Genomic DNA, 11,440 nt, shown 5'->3' on the forward strand with positions numbered 1-11,440 from the left:
TTGAAGCTCCGCCCACTGTGTCGGGAGCAGCAGCTCATTTGCATTTAAAGGGACAGACACAAAAACGGTGTGTTTTTGCTCACCCTCAAAAAGTGACAACTTTAACATGCTATATAAAAATATCTGTGGGGAATTTTGAGCTAAAACTTCACATACACCCTCTGGGGACATCAAATACTTATTTTACATCTTGTGATAAGGGCATTATACCACCCCTTTAAAACATTATTCCACGTTCAGTACAGGTTAAGCATTTTGTGACAATGTCGATTGCAACAAAAAATTAATCTGCTACTAATCCTCCTTTTTCTGACTATCTTGAGAAGATTGCCAATACTAGATCTTCTATCCAGTTACCTGATTATGGTCCATCAATCCCATCTGTTTCATGCTCTGCTCTTTTTCATCAGTTTGAGCCTGTTTCTCTCACATCATTAGCAGAGATTGTTGACACATTTTTTAACAGGTTTTTAATGTTATTGGCCCTAGGATTTTGGCTTGATATATAATAAATTGCTGCCTGTCTACAGGCGTTGTACCAGCTTATTTTAAACAATAGTGCAGCCTATTATTAAAAAACCTTATTTGGACCTTACAGAATTTTCTAATTTTAGACCGATTTCAAATATACCCTTCCTTTCCAAAGTTCTGGAGAAAGTATTTTTTATCCAATTACAGACCTTCTTGAAGATAAATTCCATGTTTTAAGTTCTTCAGTCAGGTTTTAGAGCACAACATAGTACTGAATCAACACTTTTAAAAGTTTATAATAATATTTTATGAAGCGTTGATTCCGGAGCTTCTGGAATCTTGGTGTTATTATCTTAGTGCAGCTTTTGATACCGTATCATAGAGGCTTGGTTTCTCATCTGGAGCACTATGTTGGTTTTCGAAGAGTTAAGTCATTTCAGTGTTATGTCTAATAACAGAAGCTTTGCTGTTAATCTGGGTGAATTTTTATCAACTCCAGCTCCACAGACTTGTGGGGTTGTTAGCATTTGAGCATATAAAATAATCTCAGTTTGAAAAGAATTTACTCAAAAGAACAATACACTGACAATTTGAACATGGCTTTCAAGCAAGTTTTACTCGAAACAATATCAATAGTTTATGAAAAATTGTACAGCAGAAAAAAAAAAGTATACTCAAATTTCCATTATGTTTTCATTAAGACATTATTGATGTCCTAGAATTGTAAAATTCTCTGATATTTCCAGGTTTTCTATCATGGTGTTATTCATGGACTGACTGTGATGTTCTCTGCTTCTTTTCAGCTCTTCTTGATCTGATGTCATAAACCACTATGGTAACAGTAGCCACGCCCACCACAGCAGAGATGACCAATCGAATCACAGCTTCAGTGAAACCACAACAGTGGACAAGGTCTGAAGACAGAAAAAGAGGTTTTATTGAGAACTCACCAACAGCATTTCAACTGGAAGCAATTGCTGTAACAGATCTCTGACATATCTCACTCCTCAAGAGCACCCCCTATTTTCAGGATGGGTTCCAGTCTACATTTGTCTGAGGTATTTATATATAAATGTAGTAATATCACCGCTGATGTACCTGGACATGGCTGACAGAGTTGTGTGATGTCCAGATGTTTGGTCTGGTTGCTGATGGGATTGTTCAGCACACAACTGTAAGTGTTGTTATCCTGATATTCCACCTCCAGATGTAGAGAGACACTGCTGATGACATCAGACACACTGATGCTGGACAATAAACTGATTTCTTTGTACCAGGAGAGAGTCACATGACTCACATTCAACACTGAACACACCAGTGAACATCTGGACACTGATGATGATGATCCTGATGATGATGAAGAACATGTAGAGTCTCTGGTGATGACTGGAATAGGAAGACGGGCTGGAAAACATGAGAGAATAATGTGAAACATTACTATTCACTATAGAAATATTCTGGGATAAATTAATTTAAGCTCTATCAACAGTATCCTGTGCTGCCAATTAATATTGGTTTAAATACAGTATTGACATATAAATATTTCAAATGATTGATTGTTTAAATATGTTGAGGAAAGAACACTGTAGTGACTATCCTTAATCAAATTGTCCTGTTAGTCACTTCTTGGGTCTGCTGAGGGGTTAGAGGCTTCATTTGTCTAAAAAATCCATTGTCCACCAAGTTGCACAGAAAATGAACTGATTTCAACTGAGAAAAAGTAATGCAAACTTAATGAAATCAAAACAGCTTTTGCTGGCAAACAAACAGAAGGCGGTCTAAAGACCATGTGCTCAGACACACCCAGGGCTTAAAGGGATAGTTCACCCAAAAATGAAAATGCTGTCATCATTTACTCACCCTCATGTTGTTCCAAACCTGTATGACTTTCTTTCTTCTCCTGAACACAAAAGAAGACATTTTAAAGAAGGTTGGTAATTAAACAGTTGCTGGTCCCCATTGACTTCCATAGTATTTGTTTCCTACTATGGAAGTCAATGGGGTCCATCAGTCGTTTGGTTACTGACTTTCTTCAAAATATCTTCTTTTGTGTTCAGCAGAAGAAAGAAAGTCATACAGGTTTGGAACAACATGAGGGTGAGTAAATGATGACAGCATTTTCATTTTTGGGTGAACTATCCCTTTAAAGCTTCTCCTGTCCTGCAGAGGGTGCACCTCTCAAGAAAAAGAAAGATTGTCACAATTATCCTTCAAATAAGGCAAATAAATGACTCCTACAAACACGTTAAATTCAACTACTCACTGTAGACTGTAACATTGAATGATTCTCTCAGTAAGGATGAAGAGAGTAGTTCATAAAATCCAGAGTCTGTTGTTCTGATGTTGCTGATGGTCAGAGATCCAGTCTGATTGTCGATCTGTAGTCTATCTCTGAATATGTCATCATCATAATATTTAATATCATATGTCTCCTCATCAAGCCAAAAAACTCTACCTATCAGAGTATTTTCTGGTCCAAACCACAACTGTCTATCTATTTCATGTCTGAGTTTATCACTAACATTAATGTGAAGAGTGACAGAATCTCCCTCCATCACTGTCACTATTTTCACTCCATCTGTATCAGAACCAAACACACATAGATAATCAGATTAAATAAGTTAATGTAAATCCTTTCACTGTACTAAACCTGAAGTCATAAATCATGTTTAACTCACCAATCAGTTGCCAGAAACAGAAGAAAATGAATATGCAAAACATTTCTTCAAAAGTATAAGATTAAAACACTCTACCAATCTGAGGAAAGCAACAGAAATGTGTCGTTAATCTCAAATAAAGTCTGCTGATATTTTTAGTATATTAAACTGTAGATAATGAGTCTAATTGAGGAACTTTTCTGTCAGTTAGAGAATGTCTCCTTCAGTCTTCACACCTCTATAAATGGTTAGATGTCTGTTCCTCAATCTCTGAGTCATGTGTTACAGCCCATACAGCAAACTTAATTTCTGGCCTATTATTAACAAGATTTATTTAAACAACTATTTATGTAATGATTTGCAAATCTAAATATTCAATTTAAGTTGTGTTTAGCTCCAAAATTATTAGTCACATGACATTTATACTGCAGGTGATTGGCTACAGCAAAACAGAGAGTAAAGACTGAAAGAAGAAAGCATGGAGGCCGTGTTCTTCTTCAGCTGCCAGTGAGATGAATAAATGGCTAGCTTTCTCCAGATATTGTAGACCTCTTGGAAGATATAGTCTCTGTTTCACAGAAAGGCTGTTTTGTAAGTCAAATGTGAGGTTCAAATGAGCTGAAAAGCAGTTCAGCACTTCTCACTTTCTAAATTAGTTCTAAAGGGCCATTTCTGTATATCTTTTTTTAGCAAAATTTAGAGGTACTGTATACCCAGAAGAGCTGCACGACTGACAATGATTCGCCTGTATTAAACCTTTAAGAAAATCATTCCGGTTCATTCAAATCTGTGTTGGTGCGAAATGTTGGAATGCTGCTTATAATTAGGCCTATTTTTTTTTTTTTTAAATAAATCTGTTTTAGATGGATTTTTGGTTGTTATACCAACAGAAACTTAAGGAATATAAGGGAACCGATTGTTTAGTCATTAGTCATTAGAAGATTAGTCATAACTAGAGACATGTGCAAGAGACAGAACTCAACTTCATTTTTGCCACTTTGGCTCCAACTTCATGTAGAGCTGATAAAACGTCTACTGCTCTTGGATTGATTCATATTCTTTTATTTTTCATTATCACACTGATACAGATTCTTTATATATAGTTTATTTATAGCATTTGAGCTTGTAAAATAATCTCCAGGAAACCCTTCAACAATCTACTGGGATTCAAACAAACAACCTTCAGTTCCTGATGCTCAGTTTAAACTGGATCCATTCAGCCCTGACTTAACAGGCAAATTATACACAAGAATTTTTAATATTGTTCAACGAAATGTTTTAGATTTTAACTGTCTTTGAAGAAGAGAAGAAGTGCAAATACATATTCTTTATTTGAAAAAAGAAATCACAATATTCTGTGCAAAAGCTTATTAAGACTTCAGCATCTAACAGGGTTCCCGCTCTTTTTGATCAATGGATTTCCAGGACTTTTCTTGATATTCACTGGATAAGGATCCTTTTGATTCTGAATCATTTAGACCATTTTGTGATTCATTGAAACAATTCCTAATATTTCAAGGTTTTGTGGGACTGTGGGAATCCTGACATATTGCACAGATGTGAAAACATATGGATCATTATTCAGGGACTGACTGGGATGTTCTCCGCCTCTTTTCAGCTCTAGATGTGATGTCATAAACCACTATGGCAACAGTGGCCACGCCCACCACAGCAGAGACGACCAATCGAATCACAGCTTCAGTGAAACTGTAACAGTGGACAATGTCTGGAGACAGAAGAAGAGGTTTTATTGAGAACCTGCACTTTAAGATAAAACACACAATCAGCATTGCAACAGAACTATGATTTACCTGGATGTGTCTGACAGAGTTCAGTGTCCAGATGTTTAGTCTGGATGCTGATGGGATTGTTCACCACACAACTGTAAGTGTTGTTATCCTGATATTCCACCTCCAGATGTAGAGAGACGCTGCTGATGACATCAGGCACACTGATGCTGGACAATAAACTGATTCCTTTGTACCAGGAGAGAGTCACATGACTCACATTCAACACTGAACACACCAGTGAACATCTGGACACTGATGATGATGATCCTGATGATGATGAACATGTAGAGTCTCTGGTGATGACAGGAATAGGAAGACGGGCTGGAAAACATGAGAGAATGATGTGAAACATTACTATTCACTATAGAAATATTCTGGGATAAATTAATTTAAGCTCTATCAACAGTATCCTGTGCTGCCAATTAATATTGGTTTAAATACAGTATTGACATATGAATATTTCAAATGATTGATTGTTTAAATATGTTGAGGAAAGAACACTGTAGTGACTATCCTTAATCAAATTGTCCTGTTAGTCACTTCTTGGGTCTGCTGAGGGGTTAGAGGCTTCATTTGTCTAAAAAATCCATTGTCCACCAAGTTGAACAGAAAATAAACTGATTTCAACTGAGAAAAAGTAATGCAAACTTAATGAAATCAAAACAACTTTTGCTGGCAAACAAACAGAAGGCGGTCTAAAGACCATGTGCTCAGACACACCCAGGGCTTAAAGGAGAACTCCGGTCAATTTTAACATTGAGCTCATTTTTTTGTACATTTGGAGTGCTGTCAATACAGAGAACAACGACAAAAATCGGTGTTTAAAATTTGCACCCTGTTGACTTCAATAGGGCAAGTTTTAAACCTGCTTTTAGCCTCTTAACATCCTTGATGTGTCATAACAAGTGCACAGGTCATGTGAGTGATTCCTTCGGAGTGAACGCGGGTGAATCTGACTGCAGTAGATGTGAAAGATATGAATAAAAATTATGTTTATTCAGCCAGCGCTCATACCTGTATTTACTTCCTGTTTTCGGTCGAAGTCTAAAGTAATCGATTGTCGAGTTCACGTGCGTGACCATAGGTACTAAACCTATGCGCGTGAACTCGACAATCGATTACTATGGACTTCGACCGAAAACAGGATGTAAATACAGGTATGAGCGCTGGCTGAATTATTATCATTTTTATTCATATCTTTCACATCTACTGCAGTCAGATTGACCCGTGTTCACTCTGAAGGAATCACTCACATGACCTGTGCACTTGTAATGACACATCAAGGATGTTAAGAGGCTAAAAGCAGGTTTAAAACTTGCCCTATTGAAGTCAACAGGGTGCAAATTTTAAAAAGAGGATAACACGGTGTAGGCAACACCGATTTTTGTCGTTGTTCTCTGTATTGACAGCACTCCAAATGTACAAAAAAATTAGCTCAATGTTAAAATTGACCGGAGTTCTCCTTTAAAGCTTCTCCTGTCCTGCAGAGGGTGCACCTCTCAAGAAAAACAGATTTACACAATTATCCTTCAAATAAGGCAAATAAATGACTTCTACAAACACATTAAATTCAACTACTCACTGTAGACTGTAACATTGAATGATTCTCTCAGAAAGAATGAAGAGTTGATAAAGTCCAGAGTCTGTGGTTCTGATGTTGCTGATGGTCAGAGATCAGTCTGATTGTCGATCTGTAGTCTGTCTCTGAATATGTCACCATCAAAATATTTAATATCATATGACTCATCAAACCAAACAACTTTAACTATACAAGTATTGTCAGGTCCAAACCACAACTGTCTATCTATTTCATGTCTGAGTTTATCACTAACATTAATGTGAAGAGTGACAGAATCTCCCTCCATCACTGTCACTATTTTCACTCCATCTGTATCAGAACCAAACACACATAGATAATCAGAATAAATAACAGTTCATGTAAATCCTCTCACTGTACTAAACCTGAAGTCATAAATCATGTTTAACTCACCAATCAGTTGCCAGAAACAGAAGAAAATGAATATGCAAAACATTTCTTCAAAAGTATAAGATTAAAACACTCTACCAATCTGAGGAAAGCAACAGAAATGTGTCGTTAATCTCAAATAAAGTCTGCTGATCGTTTTAATATATTAAACTTTAGATAATGAGTCTAATTGAGGAACTTTTCTGTCAGTTAGAGAATGTCTCCTTCAGTCTTCACACCTCTATAAATGGTTAGATGTCTGTTCCTCAATCTCTGAGTCATGTGTTACAGCCCATACAGCAAACTTAATTTCTGGCCTATTATTAACAAGATTTATTTAAACAACTAGGCTATTTATGTATTGATTTGCAAATCTAAATATTAAATTTAAGTTGTGTTTGGCTCCAAAATGATTAGTCACATGACATTTATACTGCAGGTACACTCACCTAAAGGATTATTAGGAACACCTGTTCAATTTCTCATTAATGCAATTATCTAATCAACCAATCACATGGCAGTTGCTTCAATGCATTTAGGGGTGTGGTCCTGGTCAAGACAATCTCCTGAACTCCAAACTGAATGTCAGAATGGGAAAGAAAGGTGATTTAAGCAATTTTGAGCGTGGCATGGTTGTTGGTGCCAGACGGGCCGGTCTGATTATTTCACAATCTGCTCAGTTACTGGGATTTTCACGCACAACCATTTCTAGGGTTTACAAAGAATGGTGTGAAAAGGGAAAAACATCCAGTATGCGGCAGTCCTGTGGGCGAAAATGCCTTGTTGATGCTAGAGGTCAGAGGAGAATGGGCCGACTGATTCAAGCTGATAGAAGAGCAACTTTGACTGAAATAACCACTCGTTACAACTGAGGTATGCAGCAAAGCATTTGTGAAGCCACAACACGCACAACCTTGAGGCGGATGGGCTACAACAGCAGAAGACCCCACCTGGTACCACTCATCTCCACTACAAATAGGAAAAAGAGGCTACAATTTACACAAGCTCACCAAAATTGGACAGTTGAAGACTGGATACATTGTTGCCTGGTCTGATGAGTCTCGATTTTGAGACATTCAGATGGCAGAGTCAGAATTTGGCGTAAACAGAATGAGAACATGGATCCATCATGCCTTGTTACCACTGTGCAGGCTGGTGGTGGTGGTGTAATGGTGTGGGGGATGTTTTCTTGGCACACTTTAGGCCGCTTAGTGCCAATTGGGCATCGTTTAAATGCCATGGCCTACCTGAGCATTGTTTCTGACCATGTCCATCCCTTTATGACCACCATGAACCCATCCTCTGATGGCTACTTCCAGCATAATAATGCACCATGTCACAAAGCTCGAATCATTTCAAATTGGTTTCTTGAACATGACAATGAGTTCACTGTACTAAAATGGCCCCCACAGTCACCAGATCTCAACCCAATAGAGCATCTTTGTGTGGCAGGTCTAATGAAATATATCCTGCCTGCAGGTGGCTGATTAATTCATTTGAGCTCGTCCTATCAGTGAGCTGTAGTAGCGCATATAAACAAGCTGGTTAGAGTGTATGGTGCCATGAGGCACCGCCCCTTCCCGTGTCGTCATTTTCTGTCGTCATTCAGGTATGTTGGGTGTTGTGAGCTGGCCGATCAATGGCATACTGTAGCTAACATTAGCTTATTTCCAGGGCGACATGCAAGCTTTCGCGGCTGGCATTCGGCTGAGGTTGTACCCTTGATGGTCAAAGTATGGTTGTTTATACTTCATGCCCGGAATGCTTAGTTATTGCCGACGCGCACGCTGTCCACCTGATAGATGGGATGAGCCCACATGCATGTTGTCTGCCTGACTGAGTTGGTCCCCAGAGATCGCACCTAAAAGGTATGTAGTTTTAAATTTGCGCCTAGGTTAAATGGCAATCTGTTGAGAGAAACAGTTTTTATTAATGGTTAGCAGTTAAATCACAGAGTTTGTCTGATTGTTTATTTGTAAATTTATAGATGTAGTACGGACCAATGGGTCGCATCTGCACCACCGATTAGTTTCCGTGCGGTTGACTGCGTGGGACTACTTCTGGAGGCGCTGTTGCTTTGCTGCTTTATGGCTTTGCTGCTTTATGGCTTTGCTGCGTTACTCCTTTTGCGGTTGCTTTGCTCCGCTGTGGACAAAGGACTGAAAACACTGTCCTTTGTGGTTATTTTAGTGTGTGTGTGCCTCCATGTGAGCCCTTTATTTCGGGGGGAAAATTTCCTTTTCATTTGTAGGCTATTGGCTTTTATTTTGTATTTTGACTCAGAATTTTGTAATCTGTTTAACGTGAAACTGTGAATATTTCTACTCCAATTTCTGTCTCTTGGAGTGACAATTCTGAGTGTCTCAACAGTGACATTTCTGTTCCAGGAGCTGAGTGCACAAAGCAGGGGCGGATTGCTGGTGGTGGTCTCCCTCACGAGTGTTGTGTGCTGAGTGGTGTGAGTGTGTGTACTGGTGTGAGTGTATATGCACAGGTGTACGGAAAAGGTGACTTGTCGTGGAGGCCTTATGTGCCCTTATCCACTGCTCTGCCTCGGCTCCTGTCCCGCTGACTCAGGTCGCTCCATGTGTGTTTGTTGAACCACAAAATTGTCTACATTGAGTGCTGTTGATGTTTGTGCATTTTTATATTGATTATATCTTTAATAAAACAAATTTATATTTTTTTGTACCCACGTCTCCTGCCGCCTTACTGTGGACGAACCTGTGTTTCCTTAAGTAAACTATATTTTATTTTCCCTGGCAAGATTCCAGGGTGGCGTAGTCGCTAGCAGAGATCATTTATGCTTAAAATCATTCCATTCCATCCTCGTGCTGCTACATTCGGGATGTGGTGGAACGGGAGCTTCGTGCCCTGGATGTGCATCCCACAAATCTCCATCAACTGCAAGATGCTATCCTATCAATATGGGCCAACATTTCTAAAGAATGCTTTCAGCACCTTGTTGAATCAATGCCACGTAGAATTAAGGCAGTTTTGAAGGCGAAAGGGGGTCAAACACAGTGTTAGTATGGTGTTCCTAATAATCCTTTAGGTGAGTGTATATTGTCAATATAAAGACGCGTTTACGCGCGTCTGGAGGTCTTGCGGCGCGAATGAGGAATCACGCTCTCCGCGCGTCAATTTCGCTTCAAACTTTTGCTTTTGACGCGCGAATGGATTAAAAATGTTCAAGCGTGCAACTACGCTGTAGACGCGAATCCGACATTGAACGCTCCGAGCGAGCTGTGCTGTGGTGGTAAACATATGGAACTTTTCCTTGACATGAACCTACCTAATTTATGCAATATCTATTCAGTCAGTACAGTAGCCTACACTTTAATAATGTTTCTGTTTAACGTTAACGCTTCTTCCTGTGACCTGTCCCTGACCCCTCAGGCAGCGCGCCCACTCGCAAAACAGACAGCCGCGCCTCTGCTACCGCGGGCGTTTTTCCACATTCGAATATTAATTTTCACATTCGAAATTCTGTTTTTTAAAACTATTCGAATATATATTCGAATTTAGAATATTCGTTGACAGCCCTAGTGTGTAATGCTAACATCGGTGTGTAGAGTGACAGAATCTCCCTCAGTCGCTGACACTGACTTAATTTCATCTACAAAACACAGATAAGAAGTTTAAAGGGTAACTAAACCCCTGGTCAGAGCCTGACTCCACCCACTGGCAATATTTGAAAAATGCTAGAAAAGTGGGCAGACCCCAGCGGAGATAGAGGGGACGAACCGTGAGCGGGGGGGTGTGCACCTGAGACCTGGGGCATGTTCAAGTTCAAAACGGTGCGCAACGTTTTGCTACGGTTTCCGAGTTGAACGTCATGTTTCCTGGAAACGGCGTGCACCGGTGTGCAACGGGGTTTGAGATACGTTTTCTCTTGTTTGGTGGGTGTGTCAGAACTGCAGTCCAATCAGCAGCAACATGTATATAAAGCACGCGGTATTAAAGTGAACTCGCACAATGGGTTCAAGGAAAGTAATTTACAAATTTGTTTGATGCAGCTCCACTGTCTATGTGCAGCTCGGTATACACAACAACTGAGGATATTAGAAGACATGTTTGTCTAAAGTTTTATTGTAAAAAATATAGGATATCAACATAATGATGTAGTTGTTTATATTTTTAGCTTCATTGCAAGTATAGAAATAAACAATGGTAGTTAAGTGTTTTTCCTAAAAATGAGAAAGAAAATACAGGGTATTAAAACAGTATGAACTACAAATAAAGTCAGTATGTAAGGCTAAATAGATGTGTTTTAGTCTGAATTAGGTAAGATGTGTGCTTCCATTTCAGTTTCAGCAATCCCTTCACTCGATTGGGATGTTCTCTTTTGTTCTGGGCGGCAAGTGCAGTTACTGTAACATCGGGCATATTTTGTAGTATTAAACACATATTTATACCGACTTCATCAGGCTCCGAAAATTCTTCACAAAGAACACAAAGAATGGCCTTCTCAGCTGCCATAGTTGCAACTCTTGCGTCATCAGAACAGTGTGTTCAACGCATCACCGTTTCTGTTTAAAAAACGTTGTGCAACG

At 39.1% G+C, this 11,440-nt stretch overlaps 1 long non-coding RNA gene across 1 annotated transcript; it reads left to right on the forward strand.

Annotated features, from left to right (window-relative positions):
- Window positions 1-8,092: 8,092 nt before the first annotated feature.
- On the forward strand, window positions 8,093-9,573 carry LOC311084583. The gene is made up of 3 exons (XR_014606556.1): window positions 8,093-8,493; window positions 8,559-8,752; window positions 8,872-9,573. It is a non-coding gene; the product is annotated as an uncharacterized lncRNA (long non-coding RNA).
- Window positions 9,574-11,440: the final 1,867 nt, after the last annotated feature.

This window comes from Abramis brama, assembly GCF_963993115.1.
Source record: "Abramis brama genome assembly, chromosome: 6".
Classification (NCBI taxonomy): domain Eukaryota; kingdom Metazoa; phylum Chordata; class Actinopteri; order Cypriniformes; family Leuciscidae; genus Abramis; species Abramis brama.